Source organism: Aristolochia californica, unplaced genomic scaffold (genome assembly GCF_029961685.1).
Source record: "Aristolochia californica isolate CCGP_79_NKW_82.1479 unplaced genomic scaffold, dmAriCali1.0.hap1 SCAF_4, whole genome shotgun sequence".
Taxonomy (NCBI): domain Eukaryota; kingdom Viridiplantae; phylum Streptophyta; class Magnoliopsida; order Piperales; family Aristolochiaceae; genus Aristolochia; species Aristolochia californica.
Window position 1 is genome coordinate 34,985,127 of NW_027182103.1, and position 26,188 is coordinate 35,011,314.

General features: G+C 39.4%; 1 pseudogene; it reads right to left on the minus strand.

Moving 5' to 3' along the window:
- On the minus strand, window positions 1-26,188 carry LOC137963277 (pectin acetylesterase 12-like; annotated as a pseudogene).

The window sequence follows — 26,188 nt, forward strand, 5'->3', positions numbered from 1 at the left end:
TCAATGAAAGACGAGGTTGTGACAACTTTGGTCACAAGGGTATGCACAATCTATCATCTTCACTTCAGCTCGGTCAAAGTACTAATCAACGACAGCTACAACGATTCTCTGCTGTCAACAAATTTCAGATGTTTGTTTTTCAATGAGAACCTATGACCAAAATAGTGACAGAGTTTTGAACCAAAGCACTCTTCCATTCTTTTCTTCCCCGGACTTGGTGAATGAAAATTAAAATAGATAAGAGTAAATTGAAACCACACCCATAAACTGAACAGTCTGGCTATGGCTGCCACTTGACATATCAGCTCTAAGTTTGATAGAGGGAGGGAGAGACAATCCTAATACCTTGTTCTTGATGACAGGAGAATTGTTGGCAAACCATGTGTCCTGCCTCTCTCATTTGGCAATGGGCGAAACATGAATTTATGAACAACCCATTTTGCTTGGACATTGAGAACCCTTTAATAGCTGAAAACATTTTATTTTTAAAATCTGTTTAAGAAGATAACACCAAAGCTTCAAAGGCATTTCGAGGCCAATTATTGACATAAATGACACTAAAGTACAAAGGTGAATAACAGTGAAAGAGAAGTATTCTGGAAGAATTTAATTTGTCCTGGTGTGCACCTTTCATAATTTAACTTGCAAGCATGTCATTCACCATGCGGATCAGCTGATGGTGGACACAAACTAGCTTGTACCAGAAAAAAAAAAACAAAAAAAAAATGAATAAGAAACAATTCAAAACATAAGCAGACATATCCAGTAAAGGATCATTCAGAATCTACAAAAGTTTACCTGCCAAACATCATATGCAGCAGCATTCAGAAGAAAAAGTGGGATCTTAATATTACCCACAAAATTTTCAGGGAAGAAACACTGCAACAAAGTTGGAACCACATACATCAAGCTCCAGTTTATATGTTTTTATGTGAGAGTAAAAGAGAGAATAAAAAAGAAGGATGCATTTACAGAAGTTGGATTTTTATGCGATGTACAAAAGGATGGCAAGAAAGTGTCTATGCTTATCAATTCTCATTTATTGTGCTCATTTATGATGATACTGAAGTATTTGCAGTTGGCAAGAAGCAAGCACAGAATCAATAGCTTTGGCATAATTTCATGCATGCCTAGTATTTGATCGAGATAAAAACCTTTAGAACAAAGCATGATCCATGACCCCTTGATTCCACTCATGATGACAATAATACAAGAAAAAGAGTAGAAAAAAGCAAGCCATACGTATCAAGGAACATCCCGGCATCAGCAAGATACTTGACTTTTATTGTTCTTGGAAAGAGTTCTCTGAACTCATCACAATGCATTATGGAAGATAAACCCCCAACAGAACAACCAGAAAGAAAAGCGTAGAAGGCACCAACCAGATAAAATCACCAAAAACCCCAAGATTTTGAGTTAAAGTCCTTACACAAAAGAAGTGCTAAAATCATTAGATGAAAGACCAAACCTCCTTAGCATAGCGCATCCCCTTTGACATCAGAGCTTCCATGGCAGCCAACCAAATTCGCTGCCCACAAAAGACAAGGCCAACAACCTAAATAGAAAAGAGGAAATAAATATATGTAGGAATTGGTCTTGAGCAAGGATGATTATGATTGTTTTCACTAGAATCAAGAAAATAAATAGAAACAACTATCCCAAGTACCTAGTTTACTCCTTCACCGCTAAAGGATGCCCCATCACTTATAATGGATACGGGATAGGGAGGCTGCAGAGAGACGGAAACTGGAGAGAGATGGAAGAGAGAGGGAGTAGAGAGATCGGGGGCCGCAGGGAGACGAGAGAGAGGGTACGGGAGAGAGGGCAAAAAAAAAAAAAAATGAAGAGATCGAGACAGTGGGTGCGGGACAGAGGGGGAAAACAATCAACGAGGGTTTGAACCCTGGCGTTTGGTTGATCATGATTGGCAAAAACAGGCAAAAACCAGATTCCATAACTTAAGCCGTAGAGATGATTTTGGATTAATCTTAGTCATCTAGATGACTTAAACTCTGGTATTCCACTGACTGACGTCAGGAGATGAACTTAATAATGCGGCTGAAGTTCATCTTCAACGACAAGTTGAGCACCCCCCCCCCCCCCCCCCCCCACATCATAAGTAGATTTCGAACACCCCCCCCCCCCCCCCCCCCCCCCCCCCCCCCCCCCCCCCCCCCCCCCACATCATAAGTAGATTTCGATAATTATATTTTAAAAAATCGATGAGGGTTCGAACCCTGGCGTTTGGGTTATCATGATTGGCAAAAACTGGCGGAAACCAGGTTCCATAACTTAAACCGTAGAGATGATTTTGGATTCATCTTAGTCATCTAGATGACTTGAAATCTGTCAGCATTAGCATCATTTATGCTCAAAATTCAATCTTCTTCATGTCTGAAAGCTATTTTCTGAGCTGATGGGTTAGTTCAATCGAGAAAGAGAATAGGTAAACTGATTTTTATTACATTAACTAAAATTGTAGAATGTTTTAGCTTGCCTTTCTTACTCAGAATTTTTTCTTTCTACCACATTTATCAAAGTGCCCAATTTTATTGATCGCACCTGTTTGTGTTACCCTCTCCATCCTCCCAATCTCTTCCTTGGATTCCCTCTCCACCCATGTTCTATTGGTCTATTCCACATTCCCTCCAAAAAATAAAATAAAAAATTAAAATCTTAAGCAAAAATCGAGATATACAATATTAAAAAGGAGTGTTATGTCGCTTGATTAAAGAATAAAACATTTACCGTCTGTGTCGAAACTGAACCAAACTGCATTAATAAAGGAAAATAAAACAAAACCGTGCTTTTTCCCCCTCTTCTCTTCTTCCCGAATATTTTGAACCGTTAAAAAAGAAAGCAAACTATATATGCAAATATGTTTTGTCCCCCCTAACCGCAACATTACTAGGGCGAAATTAGCTGGTGGCAGAGGAACAACGGGCAAAAAGGGGTACAACACGAGGACTTCCCAGGAGGTCACCCATCCTAGTACTACGCCCAAGCGTGCTTAACTTCGGAGTTTTGATGGGCTTTCTTTTAATACAATCCACTCAAGTACCAAAATCACTGAAGTCAAGAGCCTCAATAACTACTTCATTTACTAATCTCTTAATTCTAACAATGGAAATATTACCTAATCGCCTATGCCACAACATAAAGGGTTTCTCATTTATAATACCATGTTTAATGCCAACATTTGTACCATGCACAATTACAAGACTACAATTAAGGGTAGAATTTAAAAGAAGTTTAAATAACCATCATCCAAAATACTTTTTCCAACAAGAATATTGTCTTTATACAAATGAAGAAAATTAGTAAGGAAATTGAAACCACAAGATAAAAGTCTAGAAACTCAAAATAAGGTTTCTTGAAAAGGATGGAACATAAAAGGTCTTTCAAAGTCTAAAACAAAACCAGAATTAAGGGAGTGTCTATAAGTCTCAACTGCCCCCACATATGAACCCATCTTGTATCCTGAATAGTTGGAAATTTAACTTTTCGTCTGTTTTTGTTGGATTAAGAAGCCATGCATGGTGTTAGCAACATGGATTGTAGTACTAGAATCAATCCACCAAGTGTTATAAGAAATATTAACCATATTAGATTCAAAACATACTAAAGAGATGAGATTACCTTTCTTTTCAAGCCAATGCTTGAATTTGGGACAAATCTTCCTTATATGTCCTTTCTTCTTACAAAAGAATCATTTGATATCTCCCTTATTGACTTAATTAAGAGGGTCTTTTCTCTTCTCGTTCTTAAATGGTTTCTTGCCACGAGTCGTCAAATTTGAACTTTCAATCCCCTCTTGTTTCAGCCTCCCTTCCTCTTGTACACACACGGTTAGAAGTTCATTAATTGATTATTTCTCCCTGTGTGCGTTGTAAGAGATCTTGAACGGTCCGTATTCTGACGAGAGCAAGTAAATGATGAAGTAAACCAGAAATAACTCGGATATCTCAATCTCGAACAATTTCAGTCTAGCGGCAATGTCCCACATTTGCACGATGTGCTCACGCACACCTTTGGTGCCTATAAATTTCATGGAACACATTTTTGTCATCAGGGTGTTTGCTAATTGTTGATTTTTAGGATTCAATGAATTTACCTCATGGAGAAAAAAGGAAAGAAACCCATTGGGAGAAAATAGGAGGAAGAAGGGTTATGGAATTGATTATAACCCTTCCCTTGAAGCTCTATTTATAGGTTAATAAAACTACTATATTACAATAATACCCCTGAACTTACGGTTTAGGGTTTAGGGTTTTAACCCAAGAACTTTAACTTAAATACATCAATGTTATCTCTATGAGATGACCCTTTATTTACCATCCTACCATCAATTTATGTGGGCCTATGGGCCTTCTTCAATATCTCATAGATGCATGAGTCTTCCTTGATCTTTTGGGCTTGGACCCATCTTCTAATACATTTGGATATGTGAGTCTTCCTTGGTCATGTGGGCTTAGGCCCTGTCTTCCAACACTTCCCCTCAAGCTGGAGGTGAGAGAACAACATGAACTTCTAGCTTGCTGCAAATTATCTATAAAATCTTTTTTTATATAATATGCCTCCATCTTCCAACACTCCCCCTCACGCTGGTGCTCTCGTTCATGAGGCCCAACTGGTATAATATCAATGAGAGTAAATCACTCTTAGCTGCTAAGACATTGCTCTGAAGTGTCCACCTCCATAGGATAACGACTCTCAAGTGGTAGAGTAATATATGATATTAATAGGGGAAAGTAACATAAATATAATAATAAGTTCCTCCGTTAAGGACTTTCAACGAGAAAAAATTGATATTTTTTACGGGGATTCCTCAGTCATGGACTTCCAACCTCAAAAAATTTGATATTTTTGACAGGGATGAAATTCCTTCGTCATGGACTCCTAACCACAAATAATTTTGATATTTTTGACGGGGATGAAGTTCTTCCGTCATGGACTCCCAACCACAAAAATTTGATATTTTTGACGGGGATGAAGTTCCTCCGTCACGGACTCTGAACCACAAATAAATTTGATATTTTTTACGGGGATGAAGTTTCTTCGTCATGGACTCCCAACAACAAATAATTTTGATATTTTTGATAGGGATGAAGCTCCTCCGTCATTGACTCCCAACCACAAAAATTTGATATTTTTGATGGGGACATAAATAAATAATGGTATTAGGCTTCCTCTTCTTAAAAAATAATGTCTCATAAAAAAAGACACAATAGCAGCATTTGAAATGGTCTTAGGCCCATTTAATACAACCCAAAATAATCCTTGTAAAATTGACCTATGAAATAATTAAATGCACATATATGTACCAAATAATATGCTGACCAAGGAATGATCAGTCAATTCTTCACTATAAAATTCTAACCAGAGAAAAATTTACTAAGTCGCGCCGAAATATTTATAAAACTTGGGCATGTATACCGAGGCAAAAAATAAGTGGCCAAGGTTTGTTGACTCGGTCCGAGTTGGTGTGGGTTGACTCGGTCTGGCTGGTGCTGAAACAGTGGTCGGCTGGGAACTCGGGTGCTGGCTTGACTCGGCCTCGCTGGATTGACTCGGGTGAGTCCAGGTTGCGCCAAGGGCCATAGCACTGATAAATTCGTATTTCTTAACTTAGGAAACATGAAATATTTGAACAGTGAAATATTCGTCTTCCTCCTCGGTTTCTTCGGCGGAAACAGAGGTCGGAGGGAGCTCAGAAGGAAAGTTTCCAACCCTCTTCTTCCCCGACGCCGAGCGGAAACTCGGAAAGAAAGTTTCCAACCCGACTTCATCTTCTCCGGCAGCGGTGGGTCGTCTTTCCCCGCGGCCGAACAGCGAACGAAGAAAAAAACACGCAGCAGCAGTACATCTTCTTCCCGGACGCCGACGCTTTTATGCATTTGGTGACGAAGACAACTCGCCGGAAAGAGTATTCTGGAGGGAGTAATCGGGTCGGGGAGAGAAGTTTTTTTTCACAAGTCGTCATCGTCTTCGGCCTCCAAAAAAAATTGGCAGCAGTAGCGGCGGTGACGGGAAGGCTTCGATAGAGGACGGTAAGCTGGACTGGTGCTTCTTCTAACGTTCATGGTGTCATCGTCTCCGGTAACGGCGACGTGACCTTCGGCAAAACAGACCTTGGCTTAACGGCAATAATTCCGCAATGGAATTATTTCCTCCGGAACGGAAATAATTCTGGCGCATGCTTCCAACAGAGTAGCCATGGCGGGCAGCAGAGACACTGCCGGAGAAGTTAAGCGAGACGAGCGGTGAAGTTAAGCGAAGACGACAGCCAGTAGCACTAGAAACACTACTCGGGAAGACGCCATAGATTTTCTAAAGAGTGGAGACAACATATTATATACCACGGGTAAGGCAGTTTATCGAGGTGGGAAGCAAACAATACCAGTGGCAGATTAATGAGAGAAAAAAATAGAACTCCATCTCATCGTACTCCAGCAGACAAATAAACCGAAGAAAGAAAAACAATACCATTAAAATAAATCACGAATTTCACTAACTAAAAAAAAATATGAGAAAATTAAAACTCAAAACTCTGATACCATGTTGATTTTCAGGTCTCTATGAATTTAACTCATGGAGAAAAAAGGAAAAAAAGTCATTGGGAGAAGATAGGTGGAAGAAGGGTTATGGAATTGATTATAACCCGCCCCCTGAAGCTCTATTTATATATTAATAAAACTACTATATTATAATAATATCCCTGAACTTAGGGTTAGGGTTTAGGGATTTAACCCTGAAACTTTAAATTAATTACATCAATGTCATCTCTATGAGATGACCCTTTATTTACCATCCTACCATCAATGTATGTGGGCCTATGGGCCTTCTCCTTGATCTATGTGCCTTGAACCGGTCTTCAATATATCTTAGATGCATGGGTTTTTCATGATCTAATGGGTTTGGGCACATCTTCTAGTACACTTGGATATGTGAGTCTTCCTTGGTCGTGTGGGGTTCGGCCCTGTCTTCCAACACTAATGTTTTGTCAGAAGTCTCAAACTGATTCTGAATAGTTTGAAGATATTATTTTGCTTTGGAAAAATCATTGCTGAATCCATGGATACTTTTCCCAATGTGAGACTTGATAAACATAAAAGATAAGCGATCTAATCGATCCCAGAGATCAAATGATATTTTTTCAACTTGGGTACTTGATTCCATGGGCCATGGAGGTTCATCCACTCGAAATACCAAATCAAGGTACCGCATGTTAGAAATTGTACGCCCTAATTCCAAACTAATGAGAGCAATAATAAGAAATGTGGAAGAAGGACAAAAACAAGCACGAAAATACACAACAAGGTTTATAAAGGTTCGCCTCAAGGTGAGACTATGTCCTGTCTTCTACCATTGCTATAATCCACTATGAAGATGAAATAACTTACAAAGAGAACTCGCCGTAATAGCAATGAACCCCCAATTTAAAGAGAAAACTAGGAAACCGCATTACAAGAATGAAATTCCTAAATTACCCTTAATGAAACAACAATCAATATATCGTTGATCGGATGGGGGATCCACCCCCCTTCCAACCCCCATGTCAACCTTACCACGAAGGTCGATCCGCAACTAACTTAAGCGTAAAGCATTAATTAGGCTCCACCACTTGACTCCGCACTCCAAAGCAAGGACGATTTTCTCCTTCCAATCATCATAATTATTACCATTGAGAGGAATAATATTGGAGGGATAAAAATTCGGAATAGATAAAGTTTGAAGAACTGCAAAATAAACAACAATGTTTACTAAAACATGCAATGAAACCAAAAATTGAAAATTTACCCATGTAATTAAATTCAAACAAATTAATCAACATGTGAGTAGGCTTAGATTATAACACAAACGATTTATATCACTTTATGATGGCATCATAAATTTATCTCTATAGGAATTTTCAAGGCCTGTGGGCGACTATAAATTTGTTTTAAATGTTCCTATCCAATTCTCATAAATCACTTAAATATAAAAATAACCACGTGAGGTTAAATTATTAGCTTTCCATGGTTAATCACAAAATTTTATGTCATTGACTTTATGTGACTAAACTTAATGTCACTAGACATTTTTCATAATTAAGAATGTTGTGGTTATTACTTAATTATTTAAATGTAAACCAAAATATGACATCAAAATAATTGACTAAAATTTTCACATATAAAAATTAATGCATATTAAACATTCTTATATGCATATCCAATTATTTAATCCATATGCACTAAAATGAAAAAGAATGAAAACTAAAATATTCTATTTTTCCTGTTATTTATATATGAATTAAGTGTATCCAATGATAGCACTTGGGTTGGATGGGCCATGAGCGTGTTTGTTGCTCTTGCGCGTACAGTGGTGCGGGACAGCCAGAGAGCATGATGTCGTACTCTTGGCTTTGGCTGCGCTCCAATGAGAGCACAAAACACCGGCGCACACTCTGTTTGGTCGCGCCGCTCTCGGCTGCTCACAACCAGGCGCCTCGTCCAAGCATCTCATCCGTTTGGGACTCTACTCACCATCCCCGCACCGACGTCTCCTTCCTCAGGTGCCATCGTCGCTGATGTGCGTCCGACAAGAGCAACACGTCGGTGTATACAAGCTTCCATTACGGTGTCACTCTCTCTCGGTGCTCCGTGACTTCTCCTCTCGACTGCGGTTCGATGTGTAAGACGGTTCACAAACCGTCACCTAGACGGTTCATGATCCCTCACATAAGTGACCCATCCCTCATACGGTTTTCCATTGATGGTGGTCACCGATTACGACCTTTGGATTTACCGTCATTTGGTGGTCTCCTTTGATGGAGACCACCAAACGACGAGCCTCTGTGATAGACGAGACATTCCGTTCGCCGGAGTAGATAGCGAAAAAGCTCTGTTCGTTGGAAGTTGACTCCAGGTCAAGTGGTATGATTTTGGTTTATGAATTTCATATATGGTTTCAAAATTCTATTTAAAGCATTCCTACATGGGGTATCAAAGCTCCCCTCTCTGATATGGAGTCCTTTCCGTGGAGAGGAGCTCTCTGCGTACGTTGCGAGGGCCGGTGATGTGGCACCAACCAACGTCTTGGTCGACGTTGTACGTCTGCCGGCGTCGCTGTCGGACAACGGCGGCTGAAGTCTAACGGAGGTGACGTACGACAGAGGGCTGCCGTGGACACTGAGCGTCATCTCTGTGCGTGAATACGACCTCCAACGTAAACAAAAAATGAATTGAAACATAGGTAAAACAATTTCATTTAAATAACGAGTTGACTCGGCTGAGTCAACTCGTACCGATTGCGCATGATCGGTCTAGATGCAACGAGTCAAATGAGTTGACTCGACTCGGACTTTATCGAGTCGTTTGGGAATAATTAGATGAGCGAGTCGTGGCAAAGATGGGTTGAATCGTTTCGGTTCGCCTGTTCAAACTCGCTGAGCCGACCCGCCCGCAAACTGGCCGAGTCGACTCTGTAGACAAAATAAAAATCCAACGGCTGCGGGGATCCGAACCTGCTAACACAACACAGGGAAAACTATATTGAGTGGCAAGGAGAAAATTCTATTGTTATTAGGGTGCATGGATCTTGACTTGGCACTTAGAGTGGATGAACTTCCAAATCCCACGGAATCTAGTACCCAAATTATGAAAAAATTATTTGAACTTTGGGAGCGATCCAATCGATTAAGTTTGATGTTTATTAAGTCTCATATTGGGAAGAGTATTCGTGAATCTATTCCTGAATGTGCCAAAGCCAAGGAATATCTTCAAGCTATTCAGGAACAGTTTGAGAATTCCTATAAGGCATTAGCAAGCATCCTGATAACCCAAATATGTTCCTTAGTGTGTTTTGAATTTGATATGACTCATGCTTCTTATAACATTTGATGGATTGATTCTAGTACTACAATCCATGTTGCCAACGCCATGCAGGGTTTCTTGAACCAACGAAAACCGACGCCAAGTGAATGCTTCATCTATTTAGGAAACAAGATGGGTTCACATGTAGAGGCAGTTGGAACTTTCAGACTTGTCCTAAATACTGGTTTTGTCTTAGACCTTGAAAGGGTATTTTGTGTTCCATATTTTTCTAGAAATCTTATCTTAGTTTCCAAACTTTTACCCTTTGGATTCAGTTTTAATTTCCTTGGAAATTCCCTTCATTTGTATAAAGACTGTTTTCTTGTTGGAAATGACATTTTGGAAGAAGGATTGTTCAAACTTCTTTTAAACCTTACATTTAATTTCACTCTTACTACTGTACATGATATTAATGTTGTAATTAAGAGAAGTGTTATAAATGAGAAATCCTCCATGTTGTGGCATGGGAGATTAGGTCATATCTCCATTGATAGAATTAAAAGATTAGTTGATGATGGAATCCTTGAGGCTCTTGATTTTACTGATTTTAGTACATGTGTGGATTGCATTAAAGGAAAACAAACCAACAAGTACAAGAAAGGTGCCACGAGGACTTTTGATGTCTTAGAAATCATACACACTGATATTTTAAGTCTTTATGATGCATGTTTCAATAGTGAGAAGTATTTCATTACCTTTATTGATGACCATACACGATATAAGTATCTCGATCTGCTTTATGATAGAAGTGAAGCACTAGATGCTTTTAAGGTCTATAAAGCAGAAGTAGAGAAACAATTAAGTAAACAAATCAAAATAATGAGATCAGATAGAGGTGGTGAATATTGTGGAAGGTACACTATAAGAGGACAATTGCCTGGTCCTTTTGCAAGGTTTCTTGAGGAACAAGGTATTGTGCCACAATACAGAATGCCTGGCTCACCGTCTCAAAATGGTGTGGCAGAAAGAAGAAATTGAACAGTAATGGACATGGTGAGGAATATGATTAGTAACTCTGGTCTCCCATTATCTTTATGGAGTGAAGCTCTCAAAACTGCAGTCTATGTACTGAATAAGGTTCCAACCAAGGGGGTTCATCAAACGCTATTCGAGTTATGGAAAGGTTGGAGACCTAGTTTAAGGCATGTACATCTTTGGGATTGTCCAGTTGAAGTTCGACTTTACAATCCACATGAGACAAAGTTAGACTTTAAAACACTCAGTGGACATTTTATTGGCTATGCGAAAAATTCTAAGGGATACATATTTTATTGTCCATCTAGTTCGACGAGAATTATCAAATCTAAGATTGCAAGTTTGCTTGAGAATGATGAGATTAGTGGGAGTAGCCAGACTCTGATTTTGCTGGATGCCTTGATTCAAGAAAGTCGACATCGAGATATGTCTTCTTATTACTTGGAGGGGCCATTTCTTGGAGAAGTGCAAAAAAATCTTTGATTTCTACTTCTACCATTGAAGAAGAGTTTGTAGCATATTTTGAAGCGTCATCACAAGCTATATGGTTGAAGAGTTTTATTTCAGGGCTTAAAATTGTTGACACCAATTCTTAGCCATTAGGGATTTATTGCGACAATTCCGCAGCAATGTTTTTGGCCAAGAACAATAAGAGCGGAAGTCGTAGAAAACATATTGACATAATGTTTTTAGCTATTTGAGAACATGTCAATGCAAACAAGATGGTTGTGGAAAACATCAGTACAAGATTAATGATCGCTGATCCGTTCACAAAAGGTCTACCACCTGGTGTTTATAAGGGACATGTTGAACATATGAGACTCAATTCTATTAAGTAATTTATGTAATTGAGATTCCCTTTCTATTTGTATCGCGATTTTGTCAATGAAAAACTCCATTAAGTTCATTTGTGTCTTCTCTTATTTGGTTGTATGCATAAAGTTTAGAGAATGACAATATAAAATGATTTCGAATGAGCATTATGCAAGTTCATTCATAAAGAAATGTGTCACATAAGGTTCTCATTCAAAGGAGACATTTGCATTGTAATACGTGGAAGGTAATACTTGCTCTAAAGAACTTACCACCACGATTCATTTAATTTAATCTTCTTTGTTTGAGTATAAGGATATTATATCTATGGAAAATATTCATGAAAAAGTATCAAAAATACATATTAAGTAGATGTATGGGTCAAGTGGGAGATTGTAAGATGGTTCACGATCCGTCACTTAAGTGACCCATCTGTCGGACGGTTTTCCCGTGATGGTGGTCGCCGGTTACGACCTTTTGGTTTCCCGTAGTTTGGTGGTCTCCTTTGATGGAAAAGAGCCTATAAAAGGGGGTCTGGTCTAGTAGAGGTATGCCTGAATGTTGCCATCGATGAACCTCTATGATAAACGTGACATTCTGTTCTCCGGAGAAGCTCTGTTCCCCGAAAGTTGACACCATGTTAGGAGGTACGATTTTGGTTTATGAATTTCATATATAGTTTCGAAATTCTATTTAAAATATTCCTACACGATGCACTGTCTGGTGCTCATTGCCACCCACCGAAGCAACGTCTCTCGAACGAGAATCAGTTGTGCGCATCTGTGGTCTCCAGGCGACTGGAAGTGAGAATGGGACCAATAGGGAGTCGGGAAGAAAATGCTCACAACACGTCAATGGTTAAAATCAGCGCACACAACGAGCCCTGTTGTTCGACTCCCCTCTGAAAACCCAAACGACGGCTAATGGCTGGTTGTGGGCATTTTCTTCCTACGGGCGCATCAGTTCCCACTAACCTCCCAGCACCTCCAGCGCACTGAGCGCAACCTACTCTGGCGCACCAGTGCAGTCATCGTGTCTGGTCGGGGACACTATTTGGAAATATTGCTGTCTAGCTGGGGAGCACCGACATTTTTGAGATTTGCTAGGTACACAACGTATTGACAGTCGCACGTGCCACCAATGGCGATCGAAGATGCGCGGGGCTCACAATGCCTCATCTTAAGTCTACGTCTTTCTAACCTCGAAACTGACATGTACATTTTTAGTTTTTTTTACGGAAAAATAAAAACATAGATAATATTTTACAAAAAAAAAAATAATGGAATTGTAATCAAGACGAAGATTCTGGTCTGATTCAACCAGAATTTTAAATCTACATGAAATTCATAAAAAGAAAAGTCGAAGCGCAAGATGCATACCTCCAGTCATGGTAGTTAAAATTCCATAAATTTGTCGAGAAACGTCTAGTTTATCCAAAGTCCCGTTGATGGAGAAAACTCAGGCTTATTTCTAGACCAAATCCCATTTAACGTACAATCCTGAAACACTTCTTTCCCATCAAAACAGGAAGAAGTTGTAATTGCTCACTATCCTTACATCTAAGTGAAACTACCTAATAATGGGTTAAACCCAAAAAAGGGAAACAACTATCAAAGGGGTCATGGGGCATTATGAAAGGAGGGAGTGGAGGAAGAGTCATGAGATGCTTGGTAATGGGATTGTAGAGATAGTCACTGAGCTTTAGATTGGTGTGGATTTTCTTGAACTAGAAAATGACGCCATTGCATGAACCCATATTCTTGATGTTGTGATGCGAAGGGAAGACAAGGGAGTCTTGGAGCGTGAGTGCTCCTTTGTCGTCCAAGCGGTTGAACATACATTCGCGTATGAAGCCATAGTCGTAGTATTTGAGATAGACAAAACCGAAGTCAATAGATTTGGCAGTGAAAGAAGCCAAATTTCTTGATCAGATTCTACCATTTCCTTAAAATAGCTTCACACTTTAGCCGTGATTTGTTGGGTAGACATGAAATAATTTCAAGTGAGATGTCTTCAGGCAAGCTCACCTCCATTAAAACAATATTAGAGTAGTAGGTCGATCCCCAAGATGCAAAAACAAAGCAAGATCCGACAACAAGAATGGAAGACTTGGACTGAAGGAAGATGGTATGATCCGGCAATGCCACAAGGCAGAAGAGAGCAAGTCCTACCTCACTTATATATAAACCGAAGAGGCTACCTATTCTAGTCTGATTTGGAATACTGGTTTCCCTAGTGTTTTCTTTTACGTAATACTTGTTAAACATGGAACTCTACTTTCCTTCCTTGATATTTCGCTGACTGGAGATTTCACAGTTGATAGTTTTTCAGTCATGATGTAGTACTAGCGCCAATATTTTGAATTTTGTCATCTATAGAAGCACCTTGTTGTGCTATGGAGAAAAATAAAAGGATCGCTTGAAAAAAGTTTAGAATTATGCAATTGAAACATAAATCTTAATAACTAAAATTATATTTTAATCTTCAAAATCCTGTAGAATTTAGGATCTCATGAAATGAACTTTAGATCAACAAGAAAGAAGAAGAAGAAGAAGAGAGAAGGAGAAGAAAAAAAGAAGAACGTGGAAGGAGAGAGTTTGAATTAAGGAAGAAGAGGGTTGTGTCAAAAAGAAAAATGAGGGCTGGACGAATTTTTGGAAAGAGAGGAGAGTGCTTCAATGCCCTACCTCTTAACCAATACCTTTATTTATAGTTTTACAATGCCCTTAGGGCTACAAATTGATAAAACAAAAGACATAAAAGGAACACATTTACACTTCTATGCCATTTTTATGGAAAGTACCATATTTTACACATAAGCCACTCCTTCGACATGTAGGCTTCTTGTCTTGAGCTCGTGGGCTTGAGCCCATCTTCCAACACTCCCCCTCAAGCTGGAGGAGAAAATACAACATAAATACCTAGCTTGCCACATATAAACGATAGGATTTTAGATGTAACGGGTTTAGTGAGAATATCAGGTACTTGCTCTTGAGATGACACAAGTTTGAGAGAGATTATTCCTGCTTGAAACTTCTCCCATATAAAATGACAATCCACCTCAATATGTTTAGTTCTTTGATGAAAAACTGGATTTGAAGTGATATGAATGGCTACTTGATTATCACAATGCAGATTCATGGACCCCTTTTTATAAAAACCTAGTTCGGTAAGAAGGGTCATGATCCATAAAATTTCACTAACAGTATGGGCCGTAGCTCTGTATTCTGCGTCGGTGCTAGATCTTGCAACCACATTTTGCTTCTTACTTTTCCATGTAACCAAGTTTTCCCAACCAGAGTACAATATCCTGATGTAGATTTTCTATCATCAGGAGATCCAGCCCAATCTGCATCTGAGAAGCCTTCTATGTTGAAGTGCCCATGTTTTTTATACAACAATCCTCTTCCTGGAGCTCCTTTTAGATAACGTAATATTCTCTCTAAAGCTTGCCAGTGGGTAATTTGTGGTTTGTGCATGAATTGACTCACCACACTTACAACATATGATATGTCTGGCCTAGTTACCTTGAGATAAATCAGTTTTCCCACGAGTCTTTGATATTTGCCAATATCAATATCTTCTTCATTTGTGGCACATAATTTTACATTTGTCAACTGGTCTACAACCTTCATTCCTATTTCTTCTAGGAGATCCAAGACATATTTCCTTTGAGACAATATTATCCCATGTTTGGATTGAAGAATTTTTATACCCAAAAAATATTAAGCATACCAAGGTCTTTAGTCTTGAATTCCTGACATATCATATGCTTCACCTCTTGTATGCTCAAAGCATCATCACTAGTTAAGATAATATCATCCACGTATATAGCCAATAATATTTTTCCTTTGGCCGTATCTTTATAATATATGGAATGATCAACTGAGCACTGATGAAAACCAAACCGTAGGAGTGTTTGACTAAAATTATCAAACCAAGCCCGAAGGGACTGCTTAAGCCCATATAAAGAATTTTTTAATCGGCATACTGACTCCCCCTCAACCACATAACCAGGTGGTTGAACCATATAAATTTCCTCACTGATATCACCATTTAAAAAAGCATTTTTAACATCCAACCGATAGACGGGCCATAAGGAGTTAGCAGCAATAGATAAGATGATGCGTACCGAATTCAATTTCGCAACAGGAGAGAAGGACTCCTCATAATCTATCCCATAGCACTGCGTATAGCCCTTAGCAACCAGTCGAGCTTTAAGACGAGCAACCGATCCATCCGGATTATGTTTCACCGAAAAAACCCATCGACAACCAATTGGTCTTTTACCTTTCGGGAGTGATATTAAGTACCAGGTTTGGTTTTCATATAAGGTGTGCATTTCTTCATCCATAGCCGCCTTCCATCCTAGATGTCTCAGAGCCTCCAGATATGATTGCGGAATGAAAGTAGAAGAAAGGGACGCAAGAAACTGAAAACACTCGGAAGACACGCGATGGTGAGACATAAAATTTGAGATAGGATGCGAAGTAGTATAGGAACGACGTTCTTTTCTTAAAGCAATAGGCCAAGTATCAAATTCAGGCCCATACATAGGAGGAGAAGGACTTACCTCGGGTGGATCCGACAATTCCACTGGTGAAGGTACTTCCGGTGCATCAGGGGATGGATCCACTTCAAGATTGAACGACACAAGTGGACAAGGAGTAGTAGAAGGACAAGTCCATCCTGGAGGAGCATCATGGGAGGAGTAGAAGGGAGTGTCCTAAAAGAAAGTCACATACCTAGAGATAAACATCCTCCGAAGGGTAGGATTGTAACAGACATAACCTTTCTGGGTGCGAGAGTATCCCAAAAAAATGCACTTCATAGACCGAGGATCAAGTTTATTTTTATGTGGAGATGTAACAGGAACAAAACACGTACATCCAAACACTTTCAAAGGAAGAGAAAAAAGATCTTCACCATTAAATAACACAGAGTAAGGAGTTTTATGATGAAGGACTGATGAAGGTAACCTATTAATGAGAAAATATGTTGTAAGTATAGCATGAGGCCAATAGAAATAGGGTACCTTCATGGAGTAGAGGAGGACCCGACCAACTTCAAGAAGATGACGATTCTTCCTTTCAGCAACACCATTTTGTTGAGTAGTATAGGCACATGATGTTTGATGAATAAGCCCATTACTCTCACAAAATGATTTGAAGTCATGAGACATGTATTCCTTAGCATTATCAGATCTAAGGGTTTGAATTTTCTTCCCAAATTGTGTCAAGACCATAGCATGAAAATTTTTAAACAAAGGAAGAATTTCAGAACACTCTTTAAATAGATATAACCAAGTCACTCGAGTAAAATCATCAACAAAAATGATAAAATATTTAACTTGGGAAATATTTGAGACACATAAAGGGCCCCATACATCAGATTGTATTAGCTCAAACGGAGCAATACTTGTAGTTGTAAGACGAGGAGAATATGTACTCCCTACATGTTTACTTAATTGACAAACGTCACAACTGAAATTAGAAAGTCTTTTTAAAGATGGAACCAAAGAATGAAGTGAAGGGGTAGACGAATGACCAAGTCGGTTGTGCCAAAGTTGGGCCTCAGATGTAGTGGACGATAATGCAACTAATGGAGGAAGAGTGAAGTAGTATAAAACCCCCTTTTCATGGCCGCCACCAATCACCTGCTTCGTAGTGAGATCCTGAAAGACACAAGAAGATAGTGAGAAGGAGATAGAGCAATTTAATTGTTTGGTCAATTGGCTAACCGAGAGCAAATTTAAAGGAAATTGAGAAACAAACAAAAAATCTTGGAAGGGAATAGATGAAGTAAGAGAGGAGGAACCTTTGCCAAGGATCTTTGTTTGGGTACCATCAGCAATAGTAATGAATTTTTGAGGATAACAAGGAGATAAGGACTGCAACAAGTGGTTGTTACCTGGTAGATGTTCGGAGGCCCCAGAGTCGATGATCCAAGAGGAAGAGGAAGAAGAAGAAGAGGAAGAAAGCATACCTGAGGCAATAGTAGTGGGAGCAGTAGATGATGAGGGAATAGAGGATTCCATGAAGGACTTCATTTTCTGAAATGCAGCATAGTCCTCAGCCGTAAGATTCACATTTTCAGATGATGATTCAGCCTTATCTTCATTTTTCTCAACGTTAACCGAGGCTCTGATACCAACGAGATCCTAAACTCCTAACTCTGATACCATGTAGAATTTAGGATCTCATGAAAGGATCTTTAGATCAACAAGAAAGAAGAAGAAGAAGAAGTGAGAAGGAGAAGAGAAGAAGAAGAACGTGGAAGGAGAGAGTTTGGATTAAGGAAGAAGAGGGTTGCGTGAAAAAGAAAAATGAGGGCTGGACGAATTTGTGGAAAGAGAGGAGAGTGCTTCAATGCCCTTAGGGCTACAACTTGATAAAACAAAAGACATAAAAGGAATACATATTTACACTTCTATGCCATCTTTATGGAAAGTATCATATTTTACACATAAGCCACTCCTTTGACTTGTGGGCTTCTTGTCTTGAGCTCGTGGGCTTGAGCCCATCTTCCAACACATCCAAATGAAGAGATTCATTAAATATTACTTTGAATTGTTGTAGCTTTAAATTTTTTTTTTGTAATTAAATATTACTTTGTAGGTGGGGTACCATTGCTCAAAAGTAAAATTTTCTTACAAAAATTATAGAAGGATTTTGTTGTTGTCCAATGTAATTACACCCAATTAGCAACTCGTGTAATAAGAAAGATTTTGTGGAAAATTATTATTATATTTATTATATTTCAAGGAATTGTACCCGAATATTGGATTTAAAATTTTGATTTATCTGAATAATGACTTTTTAAACTTATTTCCCAAATTATCTAATTTTGACCTTTGGAATCCTCATAGGATCGATCAACTTCCCATGTTAGTAAAGCTTGTCCATATAGCACCATGTCAGCCCATCCTTTAAAACCTAAAATTCCTCATTTCTCCATTCTCTTTCCTCTTTCCTTAATGGACATGCTGATGTGGCACCATTTGGACAAGCTTTGTTGACATGGGCAAATGTAAAAAACTAAAGAAGAAAAGATTAAAGGAAAATTACAAAAATAATTAAATTTAAAATACAAAAGGGAAAATAAGGAAATTTAAAAATTAAAAAAATAAATAATAAAAAAATGAACATAGAAAAAAATAATAATGGGAGAAAAAGTAATTAGTCATTAAAATAAAAACTAAGTAATAAAACTGAAAAAATTAATACATGCAGGACTTACTTAATTAACTAATTAATATAACCTATTCTATTTATATAATTAAATAATTATTTGACTATTAATTGAATCAATTAATAGTCAAATAATTATTTAATTATATAAATAGAATAGGTTATATTAATTAGTTAATTAAGTAAGTCCTGCATGTTTGATTAAATAGCTTATTAGTTATATAATTAAATATGTCAATTGGCTACCACAAATCATCATGTAATTGGTTATTTTCATACCAAATCAGTAATTATTCAATCAGTAAATGTATTAAATACAAATTAATCAACTAGTATTAATTGCTGTCAATAAATTATTTAAATAGGATGTGATCTCATGAGAGGAATGTGTTCAATTTTATATTTAAAATGGGTTCAATTAATTAAATAATTAAGTAATTACTACCTATTGAATTAAATAATTGATTAATTATTACATTGAATAGGTCAATTGGCCAATTTACTACCACAAATCATGGGTTTTTAATTATTTTCTTACCTAATCAATAATTATTTAATTAGTAAATATATTATTTTAATTAACTAGTATTAGCAATCATCAAATAGTATGTCATTGTGGTTTTTACAAGCTCCATTAGTCCTACAAACCAAGTTAATTAGTTAGTTATATAATAAGAATATGTTCACTTAATTAGATGGTTAAGTAATTACTACCTATTCGATTAAATAATTGATTAGTTATTACATTAAATAAGTCAATTGGTTTGTTAATTAAAACAAATAATCAAGTAATTATTTAATTAATAAATGCATTAATTACCAATTAATTAACTAGTATTAGCTACCATCGATTAGTATGTAATTTTGGTTCTTCGCATCGACTCCATTAATCCTACTAAATAAATTAATTGAATTGATTAATTAGTTAATTATATCACTAAAATGTGTTTAATTAATAAGATAAGTAAGTTATTACTACTTGTTCTATTAAATAATTGATTAGTTATTACATTAAATAGGTCACTTGGTCGATTAATTAGCACAAATCATCGTGTATTTAATTATTTCTTACTTAATTAGTAATTAATTGATTAGTAAATACATAATGTCATTAATTAATTGGTATTATCTATGATCAAAATAGTTATGTATTACATTAAATGGGTTATTTAATTAATCCCGACTCAACCCTTGCCCCAAGCATGGGTGTGGATGTAGGTGAGGTGCGTGGGTGAGCCCTATGGGCAAGGCTTGCATGCAGGTGATCGGCATGTGTGCATTCAAGCTGTAGGGGATGGTTATCAATTTACTACTATCTCACTTTGAAGCAAAGTAGTCGCTACAAAAAAATGAAACCCAAATATAGTGCCCTTGATCACAAGCCCTACATTGAGTGGAGAAAGGAGTTCACTTACTAAGGCTAAAATGAGAATCTTTTGAAAAATTTCAATGAACAATTACCATTGTTTCTCACTATTGAGGGGGCGAGGGACATTTAAACTGGCACATATAATACATTTTGAAAATATTTTTGGCACGAAAAAGGTAGGTCGGTTACGCACTTGGGCGGTCGACCGGGAATAGCAGGTCACCTCACCGTTGGCTAACTGCATGTCCTCTTCCGTGAGTTGCGTTGAGTCTTGCGAGAGGGGGTGGAAACCAGAAAGTGGAAAAGTATAGAAAAGCCAACATTTTACTGGCACTCACTCATGCTTCTTCCTCACTCTTATCACAGTTTCCTCAAATTTCTTTTCGATTTTGCACAGTTGCCATGGTCAGATCTAAACTCGAGATGAAGTTCATCAGCGATGAAAGAACTCGCTACAAGGTTTTCAAGAAGCGAGTCGAAGGGGTGAAGAAGAAGTGCAATCAATTGTCTCTGCTTTGCGGGATTGACGTCTTCTTCTTGTGTTCTCCTCCCGAAAGCGAGAAAGAATTCTCTCCTCATTCCTGGCCTCCAAATAAGGTTGAACTTCTTCGCATCCTCACAAGGTACCATAATCGAAGCAATGAAGAAATACGTAAGTGTTAGGTTCTCTCGCCATGGATCGAGTCACCCAGCGATCTCCTCTGGCTTCCAGATTGGCTGACAAAGAAGGGAAAGATTTGGGGGTCGTAGAATGCCCAATGATGTAGGAACGTGAGCTTTTGAAGGAGCTCCACCCTTAGGCCTCCTTAGAGAGAGTACCCGATCTCGTCTATGCTAATTGATCAATGCTTGTTTCCCTTCATTCACTTGACGCCCTAAATAGATTAGGAAAACGTCAAAGGTTCCATAATTATAATTAGACCCTTATTGAACTTTAAATTACAATTAAACTCCTAAGATACTGAAATACAAGTTTACTCCATCTATCCTCTTCTCCGGTTCGCCACTCTTGATGCTATGGAGTCCATAACAGTAAGCATCCAACCACTTTAAGCGCCAACTCGTCGAAAGAATCTCTGCGGAATTTGTCTTACAAGATTTTTGGCAAACGGGAAGAAGCGAAACAGAGATTGGAATTTCCCAAGGGAATGGGATTGGTGTACGAAGGAGCATCAGACAGAAAAATTGAGACGCAACCCACAGTTGATCACTCGTGTAGAATTTAGGATCTCATGAAAGGAACTTTAGATCAACAAGAAATAAGAAGAATAAGAAGAAGAGAGAAGGAGAAGAGAAGAAGAAGAACGTGGAAGAAGAGAGTTTGGATTAAGGGAGAAGAGGGTTGCGTAAAAAGAAAAATGAGGACTGGACGAATTTGTGGAAAGAGAGGAGAGTGCTTCAATGCCCTACCTCTTAGCCAATGCCTTTATTTATAGTTTTACAATGCCTTAGGGCTAGAAGAAAAAACCCATCGACAACCAACCGGTCTTTCACCTCTCGGGAGTCATGTTAAGTACCAGGTTTGGTTTTCGAATAAGGCGTGCATTTCTTTATCCATAGCCGCCTTCCATCCTGGATGTCTCAGAACCTCCTGATACGATTGCGGAACGGAACTAGAAGAAAGGGACGCAAGAAACTGAAAACATTCGGAAGACAAGCGATGGTGAGACATAAAATTTGAGATAGGATGCGAAATAGTACAGGAGCGACGTTCTTTTCTTAAAGCAATAAGCCGAGTATCAAATTCAGGCCCATACATAGGAGGAGAAGGACTTACCTCGAGTGGATCTGACAACTCCACAGGTGAAGGTACGGCCGGTGCATCAGGGGAAGGATCCACTTCAAGATTGAACGGCACAAGCGGACAAGGAGTAGTAGAAGGACAAGTCCATCCTGGAGGAGCATCATGGGAGGAGTAGAAGGGAGTGTCCTCAAAGAAAGTTACATCCCTAGAGATAAACATCCTCTGAAGGGTAGGATTGTAACAGACATAACCTTTCTGGGTGCGAGAGTATCCCAAAAAAATGCACTTCATAGACCGAGGATCAAGTTTATTTTTATGTGGAGATGTAACATGAACAAAGTACGTACATCCAAACACTTTCAAAGGAAGAGAAAAAGGATCTTCACTATTAAATAACATAGAGGAAGGAGTTTTATGATGAAGGATTGATGAAGGTAACCTATTAATGAGAAAGCATGCTGTAAGTATAGCATGAGGCCAATAGAAATAGGGTACCTTCATGGAGTTGAGGAGGCCCCGAGCAACTTCAAGAAGATGACGATTCTTCCTTTTAGAAACACCATTTTGTTGAGGAGTATAGGCACATGATGTTTGATGAATAAGCCCATTACTCTCACAAAATGATTTGAAGTCATGAGACATGTATTCCTTAGCATTATCAGATCTAAGGGTTTGAATTTTCTTCCCAAATTGTGTCAAGATCATAGCATGAAATTTTTTAAACAAAGGAAGAATTTCAAAATGCTCTTTAAATAGATATAACCAAGTCACTCGAGTAAAATCATCAACAAAAATGATAAAATATTTAACTTGGGAAATATTTGAGACACATAAAGGGCCCCATACATCAGAATGTATTAGCTCAAACGGAGTAGTACTTGTAGTTGTAAGATGAGGAGAATATGTACTCCTGACATGTTTACTTAATTGACAAACCTCACAACTAATATTAGAAAGTCCTTTTAAAGATGGAACCAAAGAACGAAGTGAAGGGGTAGACGGATGACCAAGTCGCTTGTGCCAAAGTTGGGCCTCAGATATAGTGGACGATAATGCAGCTAATGGTGGAAGAGTGAAGTAGTACAAACCCCCCTTTTCGTGGCCGCCACCAATCACCCGCTTCGTAGTGAGATCCTAAAAGACACAAGAAGACGATGAGAAGGTGATAGAGCAATTTAATTGTTTGGTCAATTGGCTAACCGAGAGCAAATTTAAAGGAAATTGAGGAACGCACAAGAATTGACATGCAAATTACAACATGCTTGACACTGCAGTAACAACCAGATGCTAACTGGGCCTCATATTCTACAAATTTTTGCTTCAAATCTTCTTGATATGGTGCTATTGAGTCCACAACATCTGTCTCCCTATGGAGAAAGAGCTTGTCCTCAAGCTCAAAATCTGGGTAGACTTGTTTGAAGATGTCCACATGTTCCCATGTTGCCGCGTCGGGGTCCGTGTCTGTCCATTGAACGAGAATCTCCCAATGGTCATTGGTCAGTTGAGCCCGTAACACCACAGTTGGGTTAAGAATAACCTCGCCATTATCAATCGGTGGTAGGAATGGAGTGGCTGTAGGTTGCGCCCCAGAATGTGGCTTCAATAGAGAGACATGAAACACATCATGAATTTTGGTTGTGTCCGGTAATTTGAGCTGATAGGCCACTGGTCCCACACGTCGAAGAATGGGAAACTGCCCAAAAAATCTGGGAGAGAGCTTATGTCATGGAGGTCCCGCAAGAGACTGTTGACGGTAGGGCTAGAGCCGTGCCACACATACTCCCTCACCACAAAAGAGACCTCACGGTGGCCTTTGTCGTAGACATCCTTCATCCGATCTTGGGTGCGTCGTAGCCGTTCTGTGATATTTTGTAGCAGCAGATCCAGGTCCATGAGTGCCTGATCAATTGCGTCCACGCGGCTGGACCCTGGGTTGTACAAGAGAAGGCGAGGTGGATCCCGGCCATATATAACCCAGAAAGGAGTGGATAGCAAGGCAGAGTGGAACGAAGTATTGTAACAGTATTCGGCCCACGGAAGCCATTGAACCCGTTGTCGCGGATGATCACCCACCAAGCACCGTAGATACATCTCAATGATGTGGTTCACCACCTCTGTCTGCCCGTCTTTCTGTGGATGATAGGCTGAGGAGAACTTCAATTTAGTCCTGCTCAAGCGAAAAAGTTCCCGCCAAAAGGTACTCTTGAAAACTGCATCTCTGTCACTCACAATGGATTCTGGAATGCCATGTAAGCGGACTATCTGCTCCAGGAATGTCTGAGCAACCCGTGTTGCTGTATAAGGATGAGCCAGCAGTATAAATTGTCCGTACTTGGAGAATCTATCAACCACCAAGAAAAGTACAGATTTGCCGGAGGACAGGGGTAGACCTTCCACAAAATCCATCGAAATGTCAGCCCAAACCCACTGGAGAAGACCGGCTGGACTCAAGTGCCCGGCTTTGTTCCGCTGGCAAACCTTAAAGTCACCCACATAAGTCGCAATAGAGAATTTCATGGCTTGCTAGTAAAAATCAGCTCAAATTCTATGCAAGGTCTTCTATATCCCCTCGTATGTACTGTCATGGTAGACTAAGAGAATAGCTGGAATCAACTCGGACGCAGGTGGAAGGAAAAACTGTTGCTTGTAATAAATAAGTGAATCCGGGATGGACCACTTCAAATTCATTGTTCCTTCCGAAATCTTCTGATGCAGTTCCTGCAGTGCAGGGTCAGTGGCATGTGCGTCTCTCACCAAGTCCAGAATGAGAAATCTTGGCTGGCTGATCGAATAGACCGACTGCTGATCCTCAAAACACCATGACAAGGCGTCTACTGCCTTATTTAATCTCCCCATGCGATATTCCATCGAGAAGTCAAACCCTAACAAGTTACTGATTCAGTGCTGCTATGGTGTCGTCGTCAAACGCTATTCTAGTAGGAATTTAAGGCTGTAGTGATCCATGCGTATGAGAAAAGCCCGGCCCCAGAGATAAGGCCTCCAATGTTGGACCGCCTTGGCCAACCCAATCAATTCGCGCTCATAGGCTGCCAGCTTGTGATGATGGACTGCTAATTATCTGGTAAAATACGCAATAGGATGGCCCAGCTACTGTAAAATGGCCCAATGCCCACACCCGAAGCGTCACACTCTTCCACGAACAATTTGTCAAAGTTGGGAAGTTGTAATACTGGCGCGGATGCGAGGGCAGCTTTGAGTGCCACAAACGATTTGGTGGCCTCCTCATTATAAATAAAGGATTTTTTCTTGAATAGACTGGTCAATGGTGCTGCCACTGGCCCATAGTTCTGAATAAATTTGCGGGACCCAAAAAACCCCGTAATGTAGAATACGACTGTGGCTGCGGCAACTCGTGAAAAGCTCAGATCTTCTTGGGATCCACCGTAACCCCCTCATGTGAGATAATGTGTCCCAGATACCCCACATGTGAAGCCGCAAAAGAACACTTGGAATGTTTTAAATAGAGCTTATGTGCTCGTAACAAGTTGAAAACAATCCTCAAGTGTGCCAAGTGCTCCTCAACCGACTTGCTATATATCAAAATATCATCGAAAAATACAAGAACAAATTTTCGAAGATATGGACTAAATACCTCGTTCATCAAAGCTTGAAAAGTGGAGGGTGCATTGGATAACCCAAACGGCATGACGACGAACTCAAAGTGGCCATGGTGCGTGCGGAACGCCATCTTCTCGATATCAGAGAGGTGCATCCGGACCTGATGGTATCCTGAACGGAGGTCGACTTTAGTGAATAACCATGACCCATGTAACTGATCCAGAAGCTCATCCACTACCGGAATCGAAAACTTGTCTTTTACTGTCTGCACGTTCAACTCCCGATAATCCACGTAGAACCTCCATGTCCCATCATGTTTCTTCACAAGTAAGACGGGTGAAGAGAACGGGGAGCGACTGAGACGAATAGGACCCTATTTCAACATCTCCTAGCACTGATGCTCTATCTCGTCCTTCTGAAAGTGTGGGTAATGGTACAGTCGCACGACCACTACCTCAGGTCCTAGTTTAAGATAGATCCTGTGGTCACAGTGCCTCAGAGGAGGCAAACCCGAAGGCTCCTGGAAGAGGTCAGAGAACTCCTCAACCAGACCTTCACTAGTACTGTCAGGTTGTTCCTGTGTTTGCAAAGTGTGCATGCGGTGGGCCCTATCCACCTGATAGGCCTGTAAGAGCACCCGACTCCCAGCCAACTCAAAGCTCAT